Here is a 27465-nt window from a genome sequence, read left to right as displayed (position 1 = left end):
GAATGAAGAGAAGAGAGGTGGGGTGGATAGGAAAAGGAAGACAGTGGACTGAATCTGACATAACTTTCCTGTGTACACACATGAACACGCCACAGTGAATCCCCATGCTGTACATCCACAAGGCTGGGTCCCAATTAGGATATGTAATAATATATCAAAATGGACTCTATAATCATGTATGAGTAAAAAAAAAAATTAAATGTTCGAAGTCTGAAGCCACCCCTAAGTTGCCCTGTCTTCCAGGGGTATCACTTTCCACCCTCCCTCACCAGGCGTTCAGAGCCTTCTGCCTAAGGCTCGCTCGGCAAGGCGGGTGTCTCTGGCTCACTGTGCTTTCCTTTTAGGGTGCAAACTCCCTTTTCGTTCCCCCTAAGGCTCTTCCTCCTTGCAGGAGCAGGATATGTCCACCCTGTGGGCTCCTGGCCTCCCCTGGCTTCTCAGGCTTATGGGGAATCAAACTGTTGTCTCTTTGGTGTGTCCTGGATGCTGGCAGAAGCCCTCCCATGGGGGCCAGTTGGGTCACAGCTCTCTGAGACTGTGTCCCCTCTCTCCTTGTCCTGATCATTTAAAGCTCGTTACTGTGATGGAATACGTCAGAGTCTGGGACCGTTCCTGGTCTTGTCCTCTAGATGGATGCTCATCCTGAGGTGGGGCATGTCCAGAGAGCCCAGAGGTACCCTTTTAGGCCTTGGAGAAGTGTCTGAGGAGAATGAAGAGAGAGGCTGCAGAATTGAAGGAACAGAGGGACACGCGGGTGTATCATGGGAGACTTGGCTCAGGGTGTGCCACAGCAGAGTCAAGCTGCATGCCTGCGGGAAATGACAGGGTTGAGCAGACCCTCCCTCACCAGCGTCCCTCCCCACTCATCCTGCAAGTCACACGCCAAGTCCCTGGTCCTCCACACTCTTCCCCGAATAATTCTGGCTTCCACTGACCCTTTGCTTCCTTGAGTCCTTCTCTAGGTATCATCTACACCACAATTTGTGGGGTGGACACTCTAGTTGTTTTATTTGCAAATGCCTTGCCTCCCTGGCCAGGTGGGAAACTTCTGGAAGGCAGTGGTCTTGTTTTGGACTTTGATGCTCTTCATGGTAGGGAGACTTCATCAAAATGGAGATGTTGGAGGAGACTTGGGAAAAGCAGGGGCCTGGGCGGCACAAGCAAAGAGCTGAGCCTTCCTTACCAAGACACAGGAGGAGTCCGAGAATCTTGGTGAGGAAGGGCCAAGCTTGACTGGGCTGCAAGTGGCTTGGGAATTGCGAGTCCCTGTGTGGATGTCAGCACCCTGGTTCATGAGATTAGGCCAGGGCCTGAGCTCGCCGGGTTCTGCTTGGGGGTCCACTAATGGCAGAAATACGTTGCCATCACCTTCTCACGGCTTTGCCCAGAACTCCCAGCTCAGCTTCAACTTTTTTGGCTTCACATTGATTTTGTAACCAGGAGTATAAATTCCCGGCTGTCCAAGCAGCCGTCTTTCATAGCTTTATAAATCTAAGCCATGGTTATAGTTTATTTATGATGCAGGATAAGCTCTTTCCTTCAAGATGTTACTGTCTGATGGTTACCATCTGTGATAAATTCCTGTAATGACAACTCAGAGTGGGGATTTACTGTACTACCTATTCTGTCCTTCATTCCTAGACATATAACTTGTACCAAGAGGCTCAAGAGATTCATTTCCTTTAAGGATGAAAGGAAATTCTGAGTCTGGGGAAGGAACTACCTGGGGTCGGGTCCCCATCTGGCTGCAGATCTCCTTCAAAGCTGGTGACTGGGCTGGGACAAGCAAGGAGGCTGACAGGTCCAGAAGCCCAGTTACCTGTTCCATGTGATTGTGACCCTTCTCTTTTTACCAGAGGCTGTTTTGGCCATAGACAGATAAGGAGCTCATAACCCATGTTAGGATCCCCTAAAGGATTCACAAAATAAAAGATGAGCTCTCTTATCTGTCGTCTGAAGATGGAATGACAGAGGGCTGTGGGAACGGGGGCACAGGAGAGGCACGGGTCCCCCTTCCTACATCCACAGGTTCTTGCACCACACCACTGGTATGCTGGTTATTACAGACCCTAGGTCATTAAGCTGAGTGGAAAAGCCCACAGCTCCCACGAACAGATGGGGGTGGGTGGAGACAAGCTCACAGCCTTGCTGCCTTCCCTTGGGGGACACCCCGCAGTGTGATGTGGGTGGGGGTCACCACACCACCTGACACTTGCAGACATTCTGAGGGCTTCCTAATCACTGCTGGTGAAGGGTCTGGAACAGTGCCCTGCACCTCATGTTTGGTAAATGCAGTCGAGTCTGCATTTGCAGATGCTCAGACACAATAATGACTTTGTTTACAGTAGACAGCCAGTTGGAGGTCTTATCAGGCGTTCTGATTCCTAGACTCAGCAGATGTGCCCCTGGGGCAATTTAGCACTTTCTGAGTGATTTGCAGTCTATAGTGTCTGCACCCTGCACCTGGCTTCTCTAGTAAAATTGGTAAACAGGAAAAAACAAGTGGCGTGGATGTGGCCGAAGCAGCCCTGGAACCTGCTTCTTGTGCTCCCCTTCCCCGCTCCTGTAACTTAAGTCTTACAGGACCTCCTATAGTGCTTTGCTCACGCAGTTGAAAGGATGACACATTTGCATATATTTATCTTCCTGAAAAAAGGTGCAGACTCAGTAGATGCACCCCTGGGGCAATTTACAGTAAGACACACGGTCTCCATAAGAGGGGTGTGGCTACAAATTAAGTTCTTAAAACCTGGTGCCAGAGGCGCCAACGCGAACGCTGTAACACTTAGACCATATAATTGGCCTAAAGATCAGTTTACACGACATCATTTTTTGCTTGTGAGAGGATAATAGAAAGGCCAGATGTTCTCGGTGTCCTATATGCCAGCAAATCTGCACCAGTGTTTGGTTAAAAGGTTGCTAGGATGATTGGAGCGCTCGCTGCACAACACTGGTCTTTGGAACCCAGTTAACAGGACTATTTTTGGGTGGTTTGATTCAGATCCAAGATTAGGCTCTGACCTCAGTTTACCCTGCCTTCCTCATTTACAAAGCACGAATGTTGATTATTTTCACACACTAGCAACAAAATACTCAGATAAAATTCTAAGGAGAAAATGCAGTATCTCCTAAGAGGTCAGCAGGATTATTAGAAATGCCCAGATACACCATCTTCTTTATTATCAAAGCCATGTGTGCTGAGCGTCATCCTCTTTATTGTACAGAAGGAAATATGCCCCATACCCAATTTAAATAACTTGCCAAAGACTACACAATGTCAGAGGTTGAGTGGGATTAAAACTTAGCTCTACTTGCCTTAGGAACTCATCTTCTTCTTAACTGTATTAACCTGGCTATTGATGATAAGTGCAAATAATTTCTTGAAGGACTTGTAGATAGTATCACACAACATAGCACTTAGCCACAACTGATCAGCTCTTGACACAGCTGTCAAGAGAAATTTCCAGAATGCAAGTCTGTAATTTACTCTGTAGCACAAAATTCTTCAATGACTTTCCTAACACCTTTAAAACAAAAGGCAAACACCTCCAATAGCACATGTGACCTTTTTGTGATCTGGTCCCTGCTTACAACTTTCAATTAATTTCTTACTCTTTTACTATAAGATGTCCCGCTGGGCCTATCCTAAACCATCCGCAAACACTTGTTCAATAGAAGAATGTCGCATGGCACTTGATACTATTCTCTGGCTGTTTATGACTATTAGTGATTGGTGAACATCTCTGAGGCTCAAGGTCTCCTCTTGAATCTAGTGCTGCTATAAACATTGCAAAGTTCAAGTTTAAGTTGGCACTTAACAAACGATGCTCACAGACCTGCAGGTCTCTGAGTTGGAGCAAGATTTCTTAGAAAGTTCGGATTTCCTCTGTAAGTTTATGTTCTTAAAATTTCAAGGGTCCATTAACAAGATTATGAGTTTAAAGACCCTTAAGTTACCTCTTAGTGCCCTCTCTGAACATTTCTAGGCTCTTAGGGGAGGAGGGCTAAGGATCCTAGGTGCTCCTTTTGTTTTTCACATTTCAAATGTTAACATGTTACCTTTAAAAGTACTTTTTGGATTACTTTTTATTGATATACCAAAGAAAATAGCCCTTCCACAAAATCCTGCTCCCAGATTGGAGGGGACACACTCTGAAACCAGTACGGCAGAGTTGGGATGCAAGATCTTGTTGGCCAGGTTCTGGCTCCTTCCAAGTTTGGACTGCAGGCACTGAGGGTCCAGGGACACAAAGGAGACTGACCGTGTGGGACTGTGGTCTGCCTGAGGGTTGGCTGCGAGGTGATCTGCCAGTGACGCCCATGGGAACCTTGGGCAAGACACTTCTCTGTGGGCCTCACCTCCTTCATCTGCAGAATAAAGTTGTTGCTCCAGTTAAATGGTGTCCAAGGCCTTTCAGCTCTAATATTTTATGATTTCATCAACATTCGAGTGGCTTTGGAACCCTTAACTTGGGTATGTTAATTTGAATTCTTCTGGGGCCGCCAGTTTGCACATCTTTTTGTATTACTTAGTTTGGCTAACTCTTTGTATTGCATATTTCCCAGTTGTTCATTTGATTTGGGAAATAGTAATAAATTGGAAATTCAAAATTGGAAGCTTCATCTTCTGCTGTTATGTTACTGTAGTGAGGTTTGAGACTGACCGTGAGCTCTGAATTGGGGTTTGTGGGACGACAGGGGCATGTGGGGAGAGCTTGGGGGCCAATTGTGTGCAAGGACTGGCCAGGGGTGAGCTCATGTGTGCTGAGTGTTATGAAACATCTGTTTGGGGATCAGGCACGCTCAGTGGAGAGGGAGCTGGCCTTTGGAGATGGTAAAAAATATGCCATGGCTCCCACAGATTAAACCAAATAGTTTCCTATGAACAGAGGTCATTTAAGGAAATTGGATTGCATGGGAAGAATACTAAAATAATCAGATGGAAAAGGCATAATATATATGCCAAGTTTCCTCTGACAAATACCTTTTTTTCTCCTTGCCGAGTTCTCCCATTGATTGTCTTCTTTGGAGGGCTATAGGTATTTCTCAAGTTGCAAGGGGATGGGGTTTCCAAAGTTTGTTAAGAAGCCAGTTGTTTGAAATTAGGAGCATAGTTCCTAACTTAAATCACTCTTGTAAGTGGGGCGCAGTTCTCAGGCTAGACCACAAAAGCTCATTGGTGTATGGAAGGCAACTGATGTAATCTGCTGAAGTTGGTGCTCTAGTGATGAATTAGGCTCATGAGAGGATGGAGGGATGGATCGGGTGACTTAATAGTGCTTTCTCACCTGCATATAATTCCATGTTTGGTTTTTTTTTGTGGTGCTGGGGATTGAACCCAGGGCCTTGTGCATGTGAGGCGAGCACCCTACCAACTGAGCTATATCCCCAGCCCCCTACCTGCATATAATTCTCTTCATATTTTAAGGCAAAGTGCCCTTTGATCAATGGCTTCCGAGTGTCAACTACGTCCTAGATACCTCATAAGTTACCGTAGACGGTGATGAGAAGGTGTCATTGTTCTTGCCCTCATGAAGAATATAGTCTAGAGGTGGAAACAGACAGTAGTCAAATGATCTCACAAACAGATAGACCCCAGCAGCCATATTTGTGATCTGTGACCCTGATCTTGGCCATAGTTGACTGAACCAGAGGTAGACACCTAACCTGAGCTGGGCCCAAAAGAGGCTTTAGAATGACCACAGCCGATAGGCAGGAAGGCAGTTAGAACTGACTTTTTGAATAGAGGGAATGTAATGGGGACTGGGTGTGTGTGCGTGGTCTTCTGCCAATCAGGGAGAAGCCGAGAAAGTTCTGATTCTACCTCTAAAAGATCCTTCATTCCCACTGGCTCCCCTCTCCTCTCACTCTTGCTCATCTTCTGTAACTGAGGCCACCAAGAAAACTGCTCTTCCTGCCCTTGGCCTTTCCTTTCTACAGTGACATTTTGGCTTCTATGTAAAATGTACACACACACACACACACACACACACACACACACACGCACACACACGCCCTTCTCTCACACTCAAAGCTATTTTCCTGCTTAAACCCCATCCTCTGTGGGATAATGTCCAACTTCCTCGGCCTGAACTGGCCTCTTTCCCCTTGCACTTCTCTCAGCTGTCCCCTGTTCTTTTCTTTCTTTGAACCCTACACTTTAGCCTCAGTCCATCATTTGAAAGCAAGCCACCACACTCTGGCTTTTCTTGCAACAGCATTCATGTCAGAGGCCCAATTTCATGACAGAGACAAAATGGCACAGACACCTGCCTTGCCTCCTCCCCACCACCGAAGCTGGAGCCAAGGCCGAGAGATGGTGTGTTGTGAGCTGTGATGCCGGGCCCTTCCCTCCACTCTCTTTTCCCCACCTCAAACTTGGCCTTTCTGTGAGCCTCCTATCTAGCTCGCCTTTTATGTTCTGTCCATGGAAAAAGATCCAAGGGCAGAGCTTTGGTTATTTGATTCATTCTGCTGACACACACGCTGGCACGCGCTCCGTAATAACGTCTTTGGATGCCAGAACGAAGGGCAAGATGAAAGCGCAAAGGAAATATTTGGTAACATGAGGAAACTAGAAAGATGAAGGAAAGGGGAGAAATAAAAATGGCTTGTCTTTAGTGGGACACATATAAACATAAGGTTTGTCAAGACTTGCTCCTGAGCCATGTCTTAACAATAAAATCCCCCTTTTTCATCTGATTACAAAGTTTCTTATTTGTTGAAAATTTGGAAAATGCATCAAGGAAAGAGGAAGGGGAGGAAAAGAATTCTAAGTAATAGCACAAAGATTAACATTTTGTGCTTATTTTTTCAGAACACGCACATATTGGCAAAATGGGGATCATCCTGCATAAAAATTAAAAGAAAATATGCTATGACTATGTCTCCCCTGCTGTTTTCAATGGTTGCATAATCTTCTATCACATGGAAGCACCAAATGCAATTATTAAATTTTAATTGTTAGACATTAAAAATGTGATTTGTCTCTATTATAAACAATGCTATGATAAAGTCACACACACACACACACCTATATACATATATATATATATATAAATATTTTCATATTTAAGGTAGAATTTTGGATCAAAGTTTATGAACATTTTAACAGTTTTTGATTATACTGTCGAATTTTCTTCTAAAAGAAAAAAAAATATTCATTCATTGCTCCAATACTATTTATGACAGCTTCTATTTCCCTGAAGTTTCAATGATAGTTTTCTAATTAAAAGTTTCTCCAACCTAACCCTCAGAAGGGACGTATCCTAATGTCCACATTTGTTGTGTTGTTATGAAATGCTGTTTACATACCTGCAGGTTAATCCTTTGTTATTGACCTTTAATGGCTTGCCTAAATCTTTCAATCTTTTTTTTTTTTTTTTTTGGCGGTGCTGGGGATTGAACCCAGGGCCTTGTGCTTGCAAGGCAAACACTCTACCGACTGAGCTATCTCCCTAGCCCTCAATCTTTTCTTGTTGATTTTAAGAGCTCTTTATAGAATAAGTGAGAGTAATCATGAAACCTTACTATGTAAGCTATTTTTTTTTGGCTCACAATTTGCCTTTTAATTTTGTTGATGGTGTTTTTTGATATATAGAGGCCAAACATTTTTATAGGGTTGGCCATTTGTATCAATCCACAGAGTCTATTTATCATATCCAGAAAGGCCTTCTGGAGGCTGGGCTATGGCTCAGTGGTGGAGCACTTGCCCAGCAAGTGCTAGGCTCTGGCTTCAACCCCTGAGATTGAAAAAAGAGGCCTTCATCATTCTTTTTCCTCGTAATTTTACAGTTTCACTTTTCTGTTTGTAGAATGTAAACTCTAAAGTCAAACTACTAGGATCCAAAACTTGTGATATCTTAGAAAATTAATTAACCTCTCTAATTCTTTTTTGTTGTAAATTTTTATAAATGGGATTAAAATAACTGGTTCTATCTCATAAGATTATTGTGAAGATTAATTGAAATTATGAATAACTCTGAACAGTGTCTGACACATAAAAGTACTCATTAAATGTTAATTATTATCATCTAGAATATATTTGAGTAAAAGGCAAGAGATACAAAGTCAATTATATTCCATCTTGTTCTAAATGGTAACCAACTGTGCCAATCACATTTACCATCTTCCAACCAATTTAATGTTACCCTAATCAAGTGGCAAATTCTCATTAGTTCTTGCATTTGTTTCGGTCATCTCTGTTCCATTTTTCCAATGTATCTATCCATACCTATAGCAGCAGAGTTCCAATTATTATAGTTACACACTATGTTTTAATATTTATAAGAATAACTTTATTATTTTTCCTTTTCAAGATTATCTGTACTATTCTCAGTGTTCATTCCACCACTTTAGCTATTCAGAATAACTTAATTCATGGATTAAGTTAGATAAAGGGGACTTTTATATTATTATATTTTCTTGTCTATAATGAAGGAAAGATGTGTGGTTTCCTTCTCTCTTTCTTTTTTATTTTTTGGGGTACTGGGAATAGGATTCAGGGTCTTGTGTATGCTCTACCACTAAACTACACCTCCAGATGCTTTTATTTTCTTCACAACTAGGGATTAAACCCATGGGCACTCTACCACTAAGCTACATCCCAAGTCCTTTTATTTTGAGACAGAGTCTAAGTTGTAGAGGCTGACTTTGAACTTGAGATTCTCCTGCCTCAGCCTCTTGTTTGCTGGGATTACTGTTGTGTGCCACTGAGCCCAAGTTCTGTGGTTTTAAAAATAAGGTCCAGACTACTTTTTTTTTTTTTAAAATAATTTGTTCCAATGTCTAAAAAATCTAAGTGCACAACTTTCTGCATAGGCACATCCAGTTTTTAAGTCCGTTACTATTTGGTCAAGAAAAAATATGCTGCATCATAAACATACCTTGGAGAAAAGAGCCTCTTCCACAAATGGTGCTGGGAAAACTGGAAAGCCACATGTAGCAGAATGATATTAAACCCCTATCTCTCACCCTGCACAGAACTCGGCTCAACGTGGATCAAGGACCTAGGCATTACACCAGAGACCCGGTGCCTACTAGAAGAAAACGGAATCCCAACTCTCCATCATGTCATCTTAGGAACCAAATTCCTGAACAAGACTCCTAAAGCTCAAGAAGTGAAATCAAGAATCAATAAATGGGATGGTATCAAACTAAATCGCTCCTCACAGCACAGGAAACAATCAAGAACATGAAGAAAGAGCTTACAGATGGGAAAAAAATCTTTGCCACCTATACCTCAGAGCATTAATCTCCAGGATATACAAAGAACTGAAAAACCTTAACACCAAAAAACAAAACCAAATAATGCAATCTCAAATGGGCAAAGGAACTGAACAGGCATTTCACAGAAGAAGAAATAGGAATGGGCAACACATATATGAAAAAATGTTCAATATCTCTAACAATTAGAGAAATGTAGATTAAAACTACACTGAAATTCCATCTCACTCAGGTCAGAACATCAATTAACAAGAATACAAGTAACAGTAAATGTTGGCGAGGATGTGGGGAAAAATTTCCCTCACACATTGCTGGTGGAACTGCAAATTGGTGCAACCACTCTGGGAAGCAGTATGGAGATTCTGGGAAGCAGTATGGAAAACTTGGAATGGAACCACCATTTGACCCAGTTATCTTATTCTTTGATATATACCCAAAGGACTTAAAGTCAGCATACTATACTGATGCAACCACATCAATGTTTATAGGAGCTCAATTTACAATAGTTAAGTTATGGAGCCAACCTAGGTGCCTTTCAGCAGATGAAAGGATAAAGAAAATGTGGACTATATACACAATGGAGTATTATTATTCAGTCAGAAAGAAAAATGAAATCATAGTTGCTGGTAAATGGCTAGAACAGGAGACTATCATGCTAAGTGAAATAAACCAATCTGAATGAACCAAAGGTTGAATGTTTTCTTTGATATGTGAGTGCTAACACACAATGGGGGGAGGGAGGAGGAAAGACTAGAGGTTCCTTGGATTAGACAAAGGGGAATGGAGGGGGGATGACAATAGGAAAGACAGTAGAATGAATTCGAAATAACTTTCTATGTTCATATATGAATACATGACCAGTGAAAGTCCACATCCATGTACAACCACAAGAAGGGATCCTAAGTTATACTCCATGTATGTATAATATGTCAAAATCCACTCTACTGTTATGTATATCTAAACAGAACAAATAAAAAAAATGCTGCAGCTTCTTTTTCTTGGAGACTTGCTAGTTCTATATCTTAACATATTTGAAAGCAAAGGTTTTGATGTTCTTACTACCCAATTCCCACCTTACAAGTCACTGTTCCTCCCATCTTAGTAAATGGCAATCCTGTTCTTCATGTTGTTCAGACAAAAGATCTTGGTGCCTTTCTTGTTTCCCTTCCTTCTCTCCACTCAACCTTGAATTCATCAGCAAATTCTGCAGACCTACTTTAAACATATATCCACAATCTAACCTCCTTCTCACCATTTCTTCTGCTACCGAATTGGTCAAAAATGCTGTTATTTCCCCCCGGATTAGTGCAATAACCTTATAACTGTAGGAATAGTGCTAAAAATGGAGGAAATCAAATATGATGAAATCCTCACATGGAGGATTTCCACTCTCATGGGGAGGCCAAGGTGTAAGTTAGTAATTACAGTGTGACACAGCACAGGATGTAACAGAGAGGTGAAGAACATGCTATGACACAGAGGGTGGAGAGGTAATTAATGCCAAGCAGAAGAGAAAAGAACAGGGGTCAAGGAAGACTTCAGAGATTCTTTGGTTTGGGATTTTTTAAATTTTTGAAAAATTTTTAAGATTTTTTGTTTTTGGTACCAGGGATTGAACTCAGGGGCACTCAACCACTAGGCACATCCCCAGCCCTATTTTTTTGTATTTTATTTACAGACAGGGTTTCACTGAGTTGCTTAGCACCTTGCTTTCGCTGAGGCCGGCTTTGAACTCTCAATCTTCCTGCCTCCAGTCTCCCCAGCTGCTGGGATTACAGACACCACTGTGCCTGGCCTGGTTTGGGTTTTGATGGAAAGAGCAAGGTTTTCCAATTAGAGAAAAAAAAAAAAAAAAAAAAATGGAAAAAGGTCTTTCAATGCAAAAGTGACAACACTTACACAGGTACAGAAATATAAAACAACAAATGTGATAGCTTAATAAGAAATGTGGGAGGGTGCCAGACCCAGGATGGGGTGCCTGGAGGGACATGGAAATGGGTAAGGCTGGTCATCACCTGGAGTCAGATAGTGAAGTTTGATGTTGTGATTTAAGTTCTCCCCAGACAAAAACTTCAGAAAGTCTACAATTCATTAATGTTTTGTTTGTGGAGTCATTGGCCTGGTCAGCCTACCTTTAAATTTTTATTCCTAGACTTATTTTTTTTTGTTATTAAATTTAACTTTTATCTATCCTGGTATCCTAGTCTTAGTATATTTATTTTATATTGAAAATTTTATTTTTTTTGATATAGTCATTTAATTTCTAACATTCATCTCTTATTTTTCGTGTCTTATTGCATAGGTTAGAATGGCTGAATTTTGTTAATAACAGAAGTGATGTCAGATGTTCTCACCTTATTCTAGTCTTTAGTGACTTCATAAATAAAGAAGCTATATATGCATACTTGTGTTAAGCACATATTTCAATTCCTAGTTTGAGTTTAAATAATTAAAAAGATCAAACAACGTTTTGATATAAACAAAATAAACATTACTTTTAAAATTCATGTTAAAATTTTCTACTCACAGTTGACAGTTTTGAAAAGTAGCATTTTAAAATTCATTGGACATTACTTATATCAATGACGATCATCATATTTTTCTCTATTTTAACCTACTTTTATGCTGAATTTTATAAATTTTTGTATTAAGAATTACCTGCACATTTTTGAAATAAGTTGAAAAGTTCTGAAATCAATCATTAATCTTCAATGTAGGATTTTTTGTGACCAATGTCATAGGTGAGATTGGCCATTTTCTTTTTGTGGTGTTCTATTTGTCATCGGGGTTATGTTAACTCTATAAAACAAATGGGAATGTTTTCATCTTTTAATGTTATATATTTCTGAAATAGCAAGAATTACTTTTTCATTAAAAGCATAAGAGAACTTTTCCAAGAATTTTCTAAATAGGCTGTTTTTCCGGATTGTAGTTCTTTGATGTCTTTAAAAATTTTTGTCAAAGGTATTGCCCTATTTGGGTTTTGTATCTTTTCTTGGGTTTGTTCCCATAATGTATTGTCTCTTATAAAACAATTGCATAGATTTGTATTTTGTTCACAGGTAAACAAATCTTTTTACTTGTGGTAATACTCCTTTTGACAGTCTTAATATTACACATATTATGTTTTAGATTTTTGATCTGTTTTTCAAATATCTATCAATGATATTGCTCTTTCCAAAGAAGTTTTAAAAGACTAATTTCTCAGTTCTACCGATTTTGCTTTGTTTTCATTAATTTGTTCCTATATTTATAGATTCTTTGCTTCTGCTTTCTTCATACTTGTCTTATTCTTTTCTAAATTGTAATTCATGCTTACTTCATTTGTTTTCACTTTTTCTTGTTTAATAATGAAAGAATTTAAGACTATGACTTTTTCCAAATCCCACAAGTTTTTATTATGGTGTTCCAATTGTCAATATTTTTTAGAATCTTAGTAAATTGCAGTTTTGATTTCCCCTTAGACCTGACAGCAATTTATGAGAGTGTTTTAAGACTTCTAAGTCCTTTTTTTTTTTTAAAAGAAGAATTTAAATCTCTTATTGTTAACTTGCCACTTCTTTGTGTGTGTGTGTGTGTGTGTGTGTGGTATGATGGGAAAATGTGGCCTGTAAAAATTACACTTTATCCTTTGTTTTTCAGGTTTTCTTTGTGGGCTGTTATAGTCAATTTTTACAAATTAAAAAAAATAATGCGGATTCTCTATTTCAAGTTTTCTTCTAACAACTTCTCCATTAATCACCTTTGGATTAGGTTAAAACCTCTGTGTCTTTATTTTTTTCACCTGTTTGATTGAAGTCCAAGGGTAGGATGGGTTTATTAAGTTTTTCCCCTAATATTTTACACAATTATATTTGCTCAAATTTTACTTTGCTTTTTCAATAGTTGGGCCACCCAAGAGCAGCAGGGAGGCACCTCTCTCAGAGCCAACTGGGCAGAGAGAATTCCTTCTGTTCCAAAGAATTCTTGCTTCCTGTATTGGTACCTTGCCCGCAAACATGGCTGCCTTTAATTCCTTCCCTCTTGTGTGCCCTGCCACTGCCCCATGGTGAGGAGGAATCTATGCCTCTACTCCCTTAAATTGGGTTGGCATGTGATAAGTTTGAATAATGGAATATGATGGGAGAGATGTGTGAGATTTGAGCCTGACTCACGGAGCCTACCATTTCCTGCTTCCATGGAAGAAGTCCAGGTTATTCTAGAGAGAGGTCATGTGGAGGATCCGTGAAGGACAGACAAGTGAGTGAAGAAGTTCTCCTGGATGTCTAGCCCAGTCAACCTTCGCATGACTTCAACTCCACCCACTATCTGCTGGTAACTCCAAGAGAGACCCCAGAGGGCAACTACCAGATGGAACCCGGTCAATCCACAGAACTGGGAGAAAAAAAATAACAGATTGTGGTTTAAGTTACATGTTGGAGTGGTTTGTTATAAAGCACAACTGAAACAAGTAATAACTCATCTCTTTGCCTTGTAGGTCCACTCATGGTTTGTGGAAGCTGGAGGGGGGGACCCCCCCTTTTTTTTTTAAACAGTCTGAATTTGGCACTTTTCCAAATGGTGCTGCTAAGGATTTAGATGTGTGCTCCATTCACTGCTTGAGTGGCTAGGACTTTGCACCTCTAGATCGAAGGGCCCCCAGGAGAAAGGTGAGGTCCTTGGATGACAAAAAGCTGTAACTCCAAAGGTAACCATCACAAATTTCCCTTTCTGTTCTCCTGATATTTGCCTTTAGTATTCACTTTGAAATGGAGGCTGTCATGGTAATGATAAACCTGAGCTGAAGACAGACAGGGAAAGGTGTTGCAGTATGGAAAGGCTTTTCCCTGTTCACAGTTGCACATGCTCACTCTTGTGAACTGGGTCTCTGGCATTCTACCCCCTCCTTCCTTGCTGCGGTGGGCAGCTCAAGGTTGAAAAGGCTCCCTTGATTCTACACTCAGGTGAAGCACATATTCTCAAATTGCCAATTTTACCTGAAATTATGTAAAAAAATTTTAATAAATAGTTTGACAGAGAGGAAACAGTAACCACTCCAAACAGGGATGAAAGAACTGTGTCCTTAGGTTATGTGACTGTAAAGTGCCATGTCTGACTTATGCCTCAACTTACAGTTAAGTACTTCTCATAGTAACAAATATAAACATAAGTTGAGAAGGAAGATCAATGAGCCACACTGTGGCTAACAATAAAAAACTTCCTGGGTGACATAAGAAACCATTTTCCAAATAAAACTTCCCTGATGCCTAAATCCCCCCTTTTAAATCTCATCATTATACAAAATGATGGTATGTTATTTTATACTTGTGTAGTCCTGACAAATCTTAAAAAAAAAAAAAAAAAAAAAAAAAGAAACAAAGTAGATTTAGAGAGAAGAAACCCAGAAAAAGAATCAGGTGACCAATTTGTTATCACTAAACAGGAACTAGATTTAAAAATTCAGACCTTTCAGGGTAGCAAGACGAAAACTTATGCAGAGATACTTGGGGTATCCATTTAAAAATGGAAGGTTGATAACATTTGTTGGTTCAAGAGCAAGAAAGTCATGCTGAATGGTGACCTGGTGTGGCAGACCCTGAATACTGTTTCATAATTTTGTTCTTCTAAAACCCAGCCATTGGCATGGATCACCTTCTCTTCATTGGTGACATGAAATCCAACGTACACTCTGTGGGTCCTGCCAAGCAGCATAGCAATTACTTCTCCAAAGAGCCTGGTTTTAATCGACAGTTTGGATAGGTCTCAGCAAAACTATTGCTTTAATGCACTTTTCTAAGATTTAGAAAAAACACTGTGGCATGGTCGTGCTGAGTGGGTAAAAGTCTGACCCAGGACGAATTAATTTTATCCAGTCTTCCTTTTCTCCCTTTCTGTCTCTCCCTGTTAATAATCTAGAGGGTATTTTTTCTGCCCTCATTCATGTCTCCAGTTAAATGACTCTAACTACTTAGAACCATCATTAGTGTAGACTTTCTATTTATTATTTCATTTATGTTGAGGTATTTGCCTTAAAAAACTGGTGCCAGAAGATAAACTGACTAAGATCACTTGGCCAAGAGTATTATTTAGCTTGGATGTGAAAAGGTAAAATTATGAAATTACTTATTCATCTGGTACTAGCTCAAACCTCATCCTATTCCTTACATACAAGATCATGGATGAAGGTTTGTTTCCTTTGCATGATGTGGAGAAAGCCATCTTCAGGATGAATTCTTTTCCTATCCCTGTAGCTGTCAAAGTGCTTTCCCCAATGGAGATAATACTAATGACAAAAAATAATCATTCTGCTTTTGTGATTTCTACATTGTTGCCAATGGGTGGCTCTGTTATGGACTATATTTTTGTGTCTCCTAAATTCATATGATGAAGCCCAAATCCCCAATAGGATGGAATTTGGAGATGGGGCCTTTTGGAGGCAATTAGGATCAGATGAGGTCATGAGGGTGGAGCCCTCGTGTTTAGGATCCTTGTTAGAAGAGACACCGGAGAACTTGCTCTCTTTCTTCATATGCACGCACTGAGAGAGGGCCCTGCGAACACATGGCCTAGGAGACAGCCCTCACCAGAACCTGACCATGCTGGCACCCAGACTTTGGAATTCCAGCATCTATAACTGAGGACATAAACATCTGTTGTTTGGCCACCTAGTCCACAGTATTTTTTTATGGCAGCCTGAGCAGACTAAGACAGGCACCCCAAGTGGGGGTGCATCTGCGAGGTCCTCAGCACCTCACTTATGACCATTTTCCCATTCTCTGACCTTTTCACACTGGCCGAGCTCCCTGCTCACTCATTTAAGGGACAAATGGCTTGCTATGAGGTAAAAAGTTTCATACTAATCTCATCTACCTTTCACTGGGTGCTTACAGTAGGCCAGGCTTGGTACCAGCTGCTTTGCATACATCATCTCATTTTGTCTTTCTAACAGCTCTGGTGGTTAACATTACTATCCTATTTCAAAAAATGTAGCAACAGGTTCAGAAAGGCTCCTTTGTCCAGCATCTCTTTATAAGTGAGTGACAGTAGAGATCGAAGTCCAGGTCTATTTATTCTCTATGGTCTTTCTTTTAAGTAACATAAGCTTTTAGATTGGAATTAATATAGGGCAGAATGTATCAAAGAAGCACAGCTACTTAGAGTTGGCCACCAAAATTTTGATGCATGCGACAATGGCTTTGGGTTCCAATGCTTCTCAGCTCCTGTGTTTCTTGCCCAGATTTCCATGCCTCTATTTCTTTTTTTCTACAGAATTAGTGCCCTCTGGTTTACCTTCCTGGAGAAGGGCCCTGGGTATCCCTATCCCTCCTTCCAATCCTTGCTTGTCCTTGTACCTCTCCTTTACAGTCCTTCTCTGTGCTAAGTGACAAAATGCTAATCTGGCCTGTGAGCCAGATTCACTAGGGTAGTCTCTTTCTTTTCTTTTTTTCCTTTCCTTTCTCCTTCCTTCCTTCCTTCCTTCCTTCCTTCCTTCCTTCCTTCCTTCCTTCCTTCCTTCCTTCCTTCCTTCCTTCCTTCCTTCCTTCCTTCCTTCTCTCTCTCTCTCTCTCTCTCTCTCTCTCTTTCTTTCTTTCTTTCTTTCTTTCTTTCTTTCTTTCTTTCTTTCTTTCTTTCTTTCTTTCTTTCGGGGGAGGTTAATTTTTTGAGAGGCTCTATCTTCCCATTGATACAAAAGTATACTGGGAAAAGGTGGATAATTATCTCTTGTATCTATTTTCATTTTCTTCCTTTGATAGTAGAACCTGAGTTTCACTGGACCATGGCCATCTAGTATGACTACATTCCCCACTCATAAGGTGGTTTGAGAGGCAGTAAATGATGCTAAAATGCCTGACCTCATTGGTACCTGAATTGCCGATGGGTGTGGCCTTTGCATCAAAGTGTGGCCATGAACTCTATTCAGGTTAGTTGGATGTGAGCAGAAGTGATATGTACAAATTCTAGGCTGTGCCTTTCAAGAAAGAGGCATATCATCCCCTTCTATTTCCATTGTTGGAATATACAGATAAGGACCACACTCTAAAGATGCAGGAGAAATAAGACAGAAGTAGCCCGGGTCTCTGACAGTGCGGGGCCACCATATTGACCCTGCACAGCTTACATTTGGAGGGTCACTTTTGTGAGGAAAAAAAGTTCTACCTTGTTTAAGCTTATATTATTTTGAGTTTTCACTAGATTAGCTGATCTTCTAAACCAAAATCATATAACTCAGGAATAAAATACCATTATAGATGGTGTTTTATTCTAAAGGAGTGGCTTCCATATTGGGCATCTGGGGACTGCGGCAGGATCTTGGAAGCAAGTGGGCTTTGAGGTGCCTTCTAATTTTGACCAGGTAGTTGGCTGCCCACTTCAACATGAAATAAGTGACAGGGTCCAGCTGGCCCCAAGGAGCCTGTTGATTGTTTCCTGGATTTGTCTGCTTTTCAGGTAAGGGCTACGAATTTCAGAAAGCCTCTCAAACTGAAATGAAAGGAACACAGTAGCCAAAGACCTGAGCTATGATGGCTGATGCCTGCGATCAGTCAGTCGGAGCAATGGAAAATCTATAGCCTCACAGTCTGGGATTCATTTAGGAGTAAAAAGCATTAATTTAAGTTATCCAACCTCAAAATTGTTTTCAGACCTCCACTGGGCCCCAGTACTCTTCCTAATTATGAAACCATGTAGAGTTGGATCTGAAATGAGACCGTGACCCAGTATAAAAAAGACTTCGTTTCTATGGGGCAGGAAACACCTTGCTAATTCAATATTTGTGATACTCCAGCCTGGGCCGGGCTTATGTTCTGTATGATTTGGGAAGAAGTGGTTTATTATACTCAATACTATATAGGAGGAATCTTTAAGAGGGAAAATGTACCATAAGTCCTTTGGAAAGAAGCAAGGCGTAAAGACAGTAATGGCTTTTTAAAATGAGGAATAAAGAATGTTGCTAAATTAATTTTATTTGCTCAAGAAAATGGACTCAGCAGAGAGTTCCACTTGGAGAGACTATGAGTGGTGTTGCCTACTTCATTTATATTTCAGTGGTCCCTCCTGGTTATACGAATTCTTTCCAGGATGGCTAAAGTCACAACAGGTGCCTGTCTGGGCTTTAGCCTCCCCTCACTGGTTATGTGACTGCTCTTGACTTTCAGCATTCCTTATTTCTTGGCCACTGTTTTGAGTCCCAAGTTCTCCTATTCCTACAGACTGATGAGAACTTTGGAACTATCTGGACCTTTATCTATTTATTTATTCAGACATGGTCTTGCTAAGTTGTCCAGGCTGGCCTCAAACTTGCAAGCCTCCTGCCTCAGCCTCCTGAGTAGACAGGTTACAGGCATGTGCCTATGCTCCCCATGGGACTAGTTGGATCTTTGCCTCTTCACTGGCTTCATGGCCTACTCTGTGTCTTTCTTCAATTGACTGGCTCTTTACCAGCCCCCAACCTGCAGGGGCCGGGAATCCAGCTAGTCTCCCAGGGACTGGTCATAGAAATCAGCCCAGGAGTGAACACAGCGAGAGAACCAAGTCACTCTGCGAATTCAGGCAGTCCAGGGAGAAGAAAGGTGACCTCATGCTTAGTAAGAGCAATCTTTGTCCAGCCTTCAAAGACCCTGCAGTGAGTGGGGGGTGCTGGTGGTTTGGCACAGTCCCCCTTCCAATGCCACAGCCGCCTGCCCCCTCCCAGTTCACTGAGGGAGAGGATTCATGAGGCTGAGAGATGTGGCTGGGACAGAGGTGGAAGAATGCAGCTGTGAGGCAGTGTGGGAAGACACCACAATCCTGAACCACTCATTCCAACGTTCTGGGAGCTATAGCTGTGAAGTGGTAAAATCGCAAATAAACAATCAGCCCAACGGCAAGAGCACTATGTCCTCTTCCTGGACATCACCATTTCCACCTGGTCCTTGCATGTTTCCAAGCCTTCTTTCTTTGAAGCCAGAGGCTTTGTTGTATTATTTGGTCTAAAAGAAACTTGTAGAATAGCATGAGACCCTTGCTAGGTGTTCAATACATGGGCTGCCGACAGGGGCTGAAAAACCACATTGCAAAGCTGCAGATGCAGCTCTGGAGTTTGTGCCCTCACTTTTTCTGAACTCCTTCCTTTTTCTCTGCTCAACTCTCTCCTTCATACTATCTCCTTCTTTGCACCTCCCCTGCCCATGGGGTTAATGTCTCTGGGAGTGACCTCAGTAGAACCCCAAAGCTTCCCTTACCTTGAGACATCCTCTCCCTACTTCCTATACAACGCTAGGGTCTTCTGTGGGCATCTCACGGAGACCCCTCTTCAAATGTCAGTTCGTCACCCTGGAGGGAAAGTTCCTAGTCATGGACACTGAGCAACATGTGGATTTACTCACATAATCATCTCTCTTTCCGAGGTCAGGGAAAACACTGTTAAAATTGGGGTTGATGGTGGTCTGGAGAAAAGGATGCAGGAAGGTCAAATTTTCATGGTGTTGGGGAAGCAAAAGAATCAAAGAAGAGGCTGGAGGGGCTGGCTGGGGGGTTAGCACAGGCGCTCATCTACTCAGATCAGGAGAAATACAGAAAAAGGAGGGAGGTGGCACCAAAGATCTATGCAGGCCTCCTCTGGCCTGGGGCTCGCCTTCCCACATTTGTGCAAGGGGCCCAAGAGAGACTTGTAGAATCCCCATGTAGATTTCTATTCACATAATATGTAATGTGGACTAATCACAAGGTTTTTAATGTTCTGGGGAATACTTTCTTAAAAGATAGTGGAGTTGAACCCCTCTGTCTCTTGTGTCATAATCAGAAGAAAAGATGTTTTCAAAGTTGCTGGAGACGCAGATTTACATGTTTGGGGACAGGGAGCAGCTGTATGGGATCTGAACCAAGAGGCATGCGTCTGAGGACTGCTCTACAGGACCATGCAGCACACCTGACACTCCTTTGCATTCTTGTGCAAAGAGTGCCCAAGCGAATGGAAGGCAGGCATGGCGGGCACTTGAGAATGGGATGCAAGCTCTCGTGCAAATCTGAAGAAGGACAAATCCCTACATAAGTAGGGATTTGGGGCAGGAGAGGGGTGTGGAGAGGGAAAAGTTGATAAAGCTTTAGCAGTAAAAGGACTCAGTCCTTCATTTTTCTTATGAAGAGAATAACTTTAAGGCCAATTGCCATCTGAATTACCTTGAGTCCACTTTCAAAGTGTGCTGACACCATCTAAAGTCAATCAAAGCCAACAGGTACAACCTGACAATTGACAAGGGCAATATCTTTTATTGGAATAAAAGGAAAATCCCCAAGTCTTAAGGCCTTGAAAATACATTCTGAGTTTTTTTCCCTCATGCTATAAATAACCTACTTAGAACCCATATTGATACAGGTCATCTCTCAAAGGCTATGGGCACAGTGGTTTTTAATGCCGATGCATGGCCGATGCATGGCCGTGTTGCTACTGTAGAGAACTATCTGCAGGACTAGTTGGAGAGTAGAACAACATTTATGTTCCAGTGTTTAAAACTTGAAGGGGATGAGTAGAGAGATGTGTCTTTCTCACTACATACCCAGCGGTTAACTGAAATTGAGTATGCAGCTACATCTGAGATGAAACAAATCATCTAAGTTTTAGCTACTTTTTCCTCAAGGCAATTTACGTTTCCCTAGGTCTTGCTTGATATGCAAATATTATTTCTTGACCATTTCAGTTTATGGTTTGGTTTAAAGGGTGCAACCCACAATCAAAACATTAAGGTATTTTTCACGTTAGACGAATCTCAAAAATTAAAACTGTTTTTGGTCATTTTGGTGGTGATGATGATGGTGATACTACAAGAAGTGCTGGACCTTGTTTGAACGAAGCTTCAGTGGTGGCCTTCCTGTTTGGACTGGCCTTACTGGAGCTCCAGGATACAATCCTGAGTTGTTCTGCTCATGAACTGAGAGCTGTCCCCTGTCCCTGCAACAGTAGCTTTCCTTAGGTACTTCTATTTGTGTAATCATGAAGTGGGAAAATGCAGAATTTTCATCTCTCCAGGTTGGTAAATTAGGAGAAAGAACATTGACCAGAGGGAAGAGAAAAGATCAGGAGAGGAAGGCAGCAGGGGACCTGGAAAGGGAATGAGCTCAAGGCCCAGGAGGAAGATGTCATCTCAGGAAGAGGAACGGCTTTGAGGAGGGCATGGCATTTCCTCTGCCTTGCTAACATGCCAGTTGTTGGTCACATGGGACTGTACAACTTTCCTCCTTATTCATGCACCCTTAAAGCAATTCCAGGTCCTGGGCCATCTTCCAACAGGCTCCCAGGGGCCATCAGAGTAGAGGTGGCCTGAGGTCAGCTCCGAGCTGCTCTAGGTTAGAGGGGAGACCTTCCCTTGCTTCTTCACACTGGAACCACAGGGAACTCAAAGGTGTGGCATATACTAAGGCTGCAGTAAAGGGCAAATCACCCTTTTGTCAAAGCAAATTACCAAGGCATTCATTCATTTTTCTTTTTCTTTTTTTTTTTTTTTGGGTGCTGGGGATTGAACCCAGGGCCTTGTGCTTGCAAGGCAAGCACTCTACTGACTGAGCTATCTCCCCAGCTCCTCTTTTTCTTTTTTAATTGTTAATTTTATTTATTTATTGCTGAGGATCGAACCCAGGGCCTCATACATGCTAGGGAAATGCTCTACCACTGAGCTACAGCCCCAGTCCAGGGCATTCCTTCTTTAAATAAAGGGATGCCCCATTCCCCTTCATATCTGAACGTGTATTGAAGAGCACAATACGGAACATAAAAGGCATAAAAATGATTATGAAACTGTAATTTATGCAAAATGCAACCTCATAGAAGGTTCTGGGCCATGCAAAAGTGTTTCTAGAACAAAAATGTCAGAATGTAACCACTCCAGAACACAGCCCTTCTTGTGAACGAGGAGGAAGCTATGGATTTCTCATCCTGTTGTGCCAGGGCCTGCGTAGTGGCCCTGGTATGCAGGGCTCTAAGGAAGCCTAGTAGAGATGCTTCTTCCTCCAGTCCCCATTCTCCCTTCACCCCTCTCCTAATCATCCAGTGCCTTCAAGATCATTCCTCACTCCCTTCTGGCTGGCTGATAATCCAGTTGATGCCAGAGTAGCCTCCTAAATAGTCCCTCGGGGAAAAACAAGTTTTCTTGGGTTTTTGTTTATAACTAGAGAGTTATTACTATCATTATAGAGAATGAGTAACTCCAACTTTGCAGCAGAGACAGATGGGGGCAATGATGGACCTGTAACTTTGGAATCAACATCTGGGATAACATCACCGTCCAATCAAGTCATTGAAGGAATACTGAACACGGGTTTTTTAAATTCTCAATGTTTTTCACTTTTAAAGTTCCAAATCTTGCGCTAGTCTGCCAGAAAACATTACCTCACCATCCTCTGTCACTGGGTAAAGAAAAAAGAAACATGAACCAAATGAAGATTGAGTTTCATACCAAAGGTCTGAGTCTCAAAACCCTGGGAGATCACTAGACAAGGAGACAGCCAGAAGATCAGAGAACTTTTTTTTTCTGTTTTTAAACAACGGTGAGTTTGCAAATGGGTGTCGTTGGAGACCTAGGCTGCAAAGGTGAAGGTGATTTGGACATAAGAGAAGCAGAAGTGGCCACTGCAGAGAACTCTGTGTCCCTGAATGACCAGCCACTCACACCTCCTCACTTCACTTTAATATAATGAGCCAGAACATTTTCCCACCTAACAGGGAGTCTAACTCAGACACCATTGATCTGGTTTTAAAGTCATATTTAAAAGTGCACATCTGCTTCTTTTTCTCTTTTCTTAAACTACCACTTCTTTCATTACATAAAAGCAATTAGGGGTATTAAAACATTTGTGGGAAAAAAGAAAAAAGAAAAGAGAAACCTGTTGGCTCACTACCAACAGGGCCATGGTTAATATCTGGAAACCATATATCTATTTCCACATTTTACCATTTCCACATTTTAGTGGGTTCTCTATTATCTCATGATTTGATAGGAAGTAGGGTTGTCCTCACCTCAGGCAAAGTTTAACTGACTCTTCGAAGAGTCTTTGAAGAGTTGCCCCATGATCGGAATTAAGACTTCACTGAATTCCTTTTATTTCATGCATAGATCTGCTTTTACTCTCACTTACATTGAAAGTTGAATTATGTGAGAGGGTCAAAATGGGGTTTTGTCTAGAAAACTGAAAAGAAATAATCTTCCACATTGGTATGTGAGCTAAAATATCCCCCAAACTCTAATATCACTTATGTGAAATATTACTGTATTTAAGTGCATAAAATTATACAGATTTTTTTGAAAGGTGTCTTTAAGTGGGTCTCAATAGAAGGTGAGTATTTTGGAGAACTGCACCCACTGGGTTCTGAGCCTCTGTAATTGGAGGGCTCTTACTAACTCCTGGTCAACACGCAGCTGTTACAAATGTGTGGTGTAATTTAAGAGTTCCACACTGTTGCAAAAAACCAAATGTCTTCCCCTATGTTTCCACTTTGCAGTGAATAAATGAATATTGATAAAGTCTTTTCTGTGACATTCCATTCATCTCCTTTTATTATTTAAACAATGTTTTATTTAATAGGCCTTCACTTTATTTAGATGGTTCTTATGAACTGTGTGCTCAGTACACATCAAACAAATTCACCTTTTATGTTTGAGGTAATGATGATCTTTTAAAGAGATTCAAAACAAGTATGATAAAGGGAAGGGAATCATTGGAATGTGGGGACATCCAGGAGACAAGCTATAAGCCAGGACTGCCCTCCAGCAAAGTCCACTCAGAAGGAAGACAATGGAATCTGTCTTTATAGTCCAGCAGGGGAGTTGACACGCTACTTCCATCCATCCTAAGAAGTATAGTCAACTTAAGCTAAGATGTGGAATATGTGTCCCAAAAAGTTAGAGATAAAGAATAATACATGCATATCTGCTTTATGAGCAATTATCATAATTCGTCATTATTATATGGTGCAAAGAGCCTTTTATGCTATATATAGGCTGTAAGTTTACTAGAATCACAGGCTCAGAGACTTCCAAGTGATAATTTGGTGCCCTACTCACAACACAGAAAACTCAGTATTGCTCCTGCCACAGATGGACAACAGGGTTCGTGGGCAGGTTGTACCTCACATTCTGATGACTCCTAGCTGGAGGGTGCCTGACAGATGCATGGGAGTGTGGGGTCAGGGTGGTAAGGAGAACTGGATAAGCTGGAAAAAGAGCTTCCATTAAATGAGATGGTACTTAGGATTAACAACCAGGTCTGGCATCTAAATAAAGAGAATCAATTGAGGCACTACTGAGCTAGCGTGGGGGAGCCCTGGCCCAGTTACAGCCTATGTGAACAGGACTGGAACCTACAGACCATCTGACCAAAATGAGGTAGCTGGGTTAAGTGAGGGCCCAAAGAAAGCAACTGGGTTCTCTCCATCTTTAGTGGCCAGCTCCTCTCTCTCAGTGGGGACACCATAGTCAGTCTTTGGAAAACCAGGAAGACTCTCCAGACAGTAACCTGAGAATCAGTCTCAACTAGGCTACTTGCTAAAAATAGCTGACAAAGTCCCACTCTGCACCTACTGAATTAGGGTTACCAAGAGAACCTGCCATTTTAATATATGCTGTAAGTGGTTCTCAGAATCAGAGAGTTTGGGATATGTGAAGATAGTGCCTGGCTTAGGGTGAAGGACCTACTTATTAGCAATATGAATAATAAAGAACTTAAAAGATCTATAGAATAAAAGATCTACTCCTAGCCAGCAGGTTAAGGGAGACAGATATCTTAATTTTCATCAATGGTGTGTGTGTGTGTGTGTGTGTGTGAGAGATTCTCCTTCTGGTGGGTGCTAGGATATTAACTAGGTGTCAAGGTCCTTAAATCAAAAGGATGAACCTTCCTCCTCTTAGGAAATTTCTGGCAGGTAGGTTGGGGAGATACTTATTCCCAGAGAAGTCTTTCTAATCACAGCAAAGAACTACAGCTCATTTTTCCCAAGCATGCTCTCAATGAGCCCCAAATTAATAGTAGGATCACCAGACCCTGATAAAACTCTGGGGACTTCTTTCCAATAGACGCTGGCTTTGGGAGAAGATGTCTACTCGTGGCAGATGCAGAACTTGTGATGTTGGGTCTTACTGTGATTTAATTCTTTTAAGCATTAAGTTCATTAAATATAAATATATATATATTTAATCATAGCCATCAGCAAAAAAAAAAAAAAAATATATATATATATATATATATATATATATATATATATATATATATATATATATATAATCATGGTCATCAGCAAAAACTATGGTTTTCTGATGTCGAAACAGAGCAGCTATTAAGGCTCCTGGCTTGTTTTGACTGGACCTGAGCCTTTCAGAGCAAAGTCATTCTAGCCTTTGGCACCATGTATATTCCTTCTGCCTTGAGGCCCCCACCCCAATGAGATGGTGAGTCTAGGTGGGGCAGGGATATTTAATAGGCCTTTGGTTTTCTGTAAGCCTTTTATTAATGCTGTAAGTTACAGCAGCCAGATGCTCTGGGCCGGGTTTCGCCTTCTGCTGCTGGGTTCCTGGCCGTCCTGGTTTTGTTCCCAGGGTGATTTCTGACTCCTGCTGAAAGCTGGTCAATGTGAAAGTGGGACGCGCTACCCTGAGGGGGATAGGTGCTTTATGAAAAAGTGGCCTGGCTGCACCCTTGCCCTTCAGGGCTCTTCTCTGCAGCTTCCTGCTTTTTATTCACCGTGTCACTATCATCCAGAGAGGAGAGCCAGATTCTCTAGATTCTGATTTTCTGAGCAGTTTGAATCTGTGACTACGGCAGGTTGGATCTGTTATTTTCAGACCAACAAACACAATGGAATCTCCCTAATGACTTCCCTTTAGTATGAAAATATAAAAGTATACTCAATCTTTACTTTTTTTTTTTTTTTCAGAACTGAAAATAAAAGCTGTCACTTAGTGCTATTGCCTTTCAGCTCAAGCACTCTGAAAAGATACTGGCTTTCGAAAGTGGTCCAGAATATCTAAAACCCACTACAGCTGAATCTGGTCAGTTTAATTTTAATCAACAAAGGCATGGGGGTGACATTTCTGCAGTTTTTACCTGAGGACTGGGAGCATGAAGTCTTTGCCTCCCGGTTGTATTGTTCTTTTGAGGGGCCTCCGTCTGTCCCTATCTCCTCAGAACAGGAGACTTAAGGAGACTCTGAATTGCTTCTAGTTAGTTCTCTGCAGGTGAGGAACCACCTCAAGGAAACTGGCCATGAGATAACCTATGTGAACTTCTGTAAAATCCTTCCACGAGGAGAGGACCAGCGTGGGGGCCAGTCCTCTAAGGCTTTGGTCTGACCTGGGGCAGCAGATTCACAAACTAGGTGACTGAGAGGGGAAAAGCATTCTCTCATGACTTCTTTTCCATGAGAATTCAAGCTCTATAGGGAAGGGACTCTTTTCTGTCCACCTCCTAGAACCTAGAAAAGCCCTCGTACTGTGTGTGTGTGATCATCTCTCTCACAGACCCGCCCTTCATCGAGGCCTGCTCTCTGCCCATTCCTCCCTTGGCTTGCAGTAGTGGATCGATGAGGTCATTTTCTTATAACAACAAACATGCTGATATGCATCAGCCACAGTGCTGAGCACTTCACGCACAAAACTGCCTGCAATCCTCACAACTCTCTCATGAGCTCGTTTTCCAGGTTCAGAGGGCAATTAGCCTACACTGTGAGAGGTAGGGCTGGGTTGCAAACCCAGCTCTGCTTCACTGTAAAGTCTCTGTTCTTATACTCTGAGCACTGAATAGGTGTGACTGATACAGAAATAATTACACTGTATTGTGCTTTCAACAGTAGAGTGGCCTGTATCCTTTGATAAAACCTAAAGGGATTAGGGACCAAGGAGTCATTTCTGTGACCTGGACACTGGCCAGCAGCAGGGATAGGAGACCCTGAGGCCCTAAGCATTTTTGGTGGGAACTGCTGACTGGAGAGAGGCATGTCAGGAATTGGCAGGAAGCAAGGACAAATTATTAAACAGATGGCTTCTAAGTTCCAAAGACAGGAAACAGTGGTCATCCTTGTGAGCAAAGGTTCACAGTGAGTGAACTGTGCCAAACCTCATTTTTTCTGCAAGTCTTACTAGATTCACAGAGGAGGGCTGACAGATGTAGTTTGTCTACATCTCAGCAAATCATCTCAAACAATGTCTCAAAGAACATGCAGGGGAAAGATGGAACGATGTGGATTGGATGTTTAATTGTGATTTAGAAGGCTCAGAGAGATTGAATGAACAGCACCCTAAG

The 27465-nt window shown here is 41.7% G+C and overlaps 1 protein-coding gene across 1 annotated transcript in view; it reads right to left on the bottom strand.

The window, feature by feature from the left end:
- The window catches only part of ANTXR1 (ANTXR cell adhesion molecule 1), a 168923-nt gene that overhangs the window by 4626 nt on the left and 136832 nt on the right, over positions 1-27465 (bottom strand).

Source organism: Sciurus vulgaris, assembly GCF_902686455.1.
Source record: "Sciurus vulgaris genome assembly, chromosome: 14".
Classification (NCBI taxonomy): Eukaryota; Metazoa; Chordata; class Mammalia; order Rodentia; family Sciuridae; genus Sciurus; species Sciurus vulgaris.
This window is presented reverse-complemented; position numbering and strand designations above follow the sequence as displayed.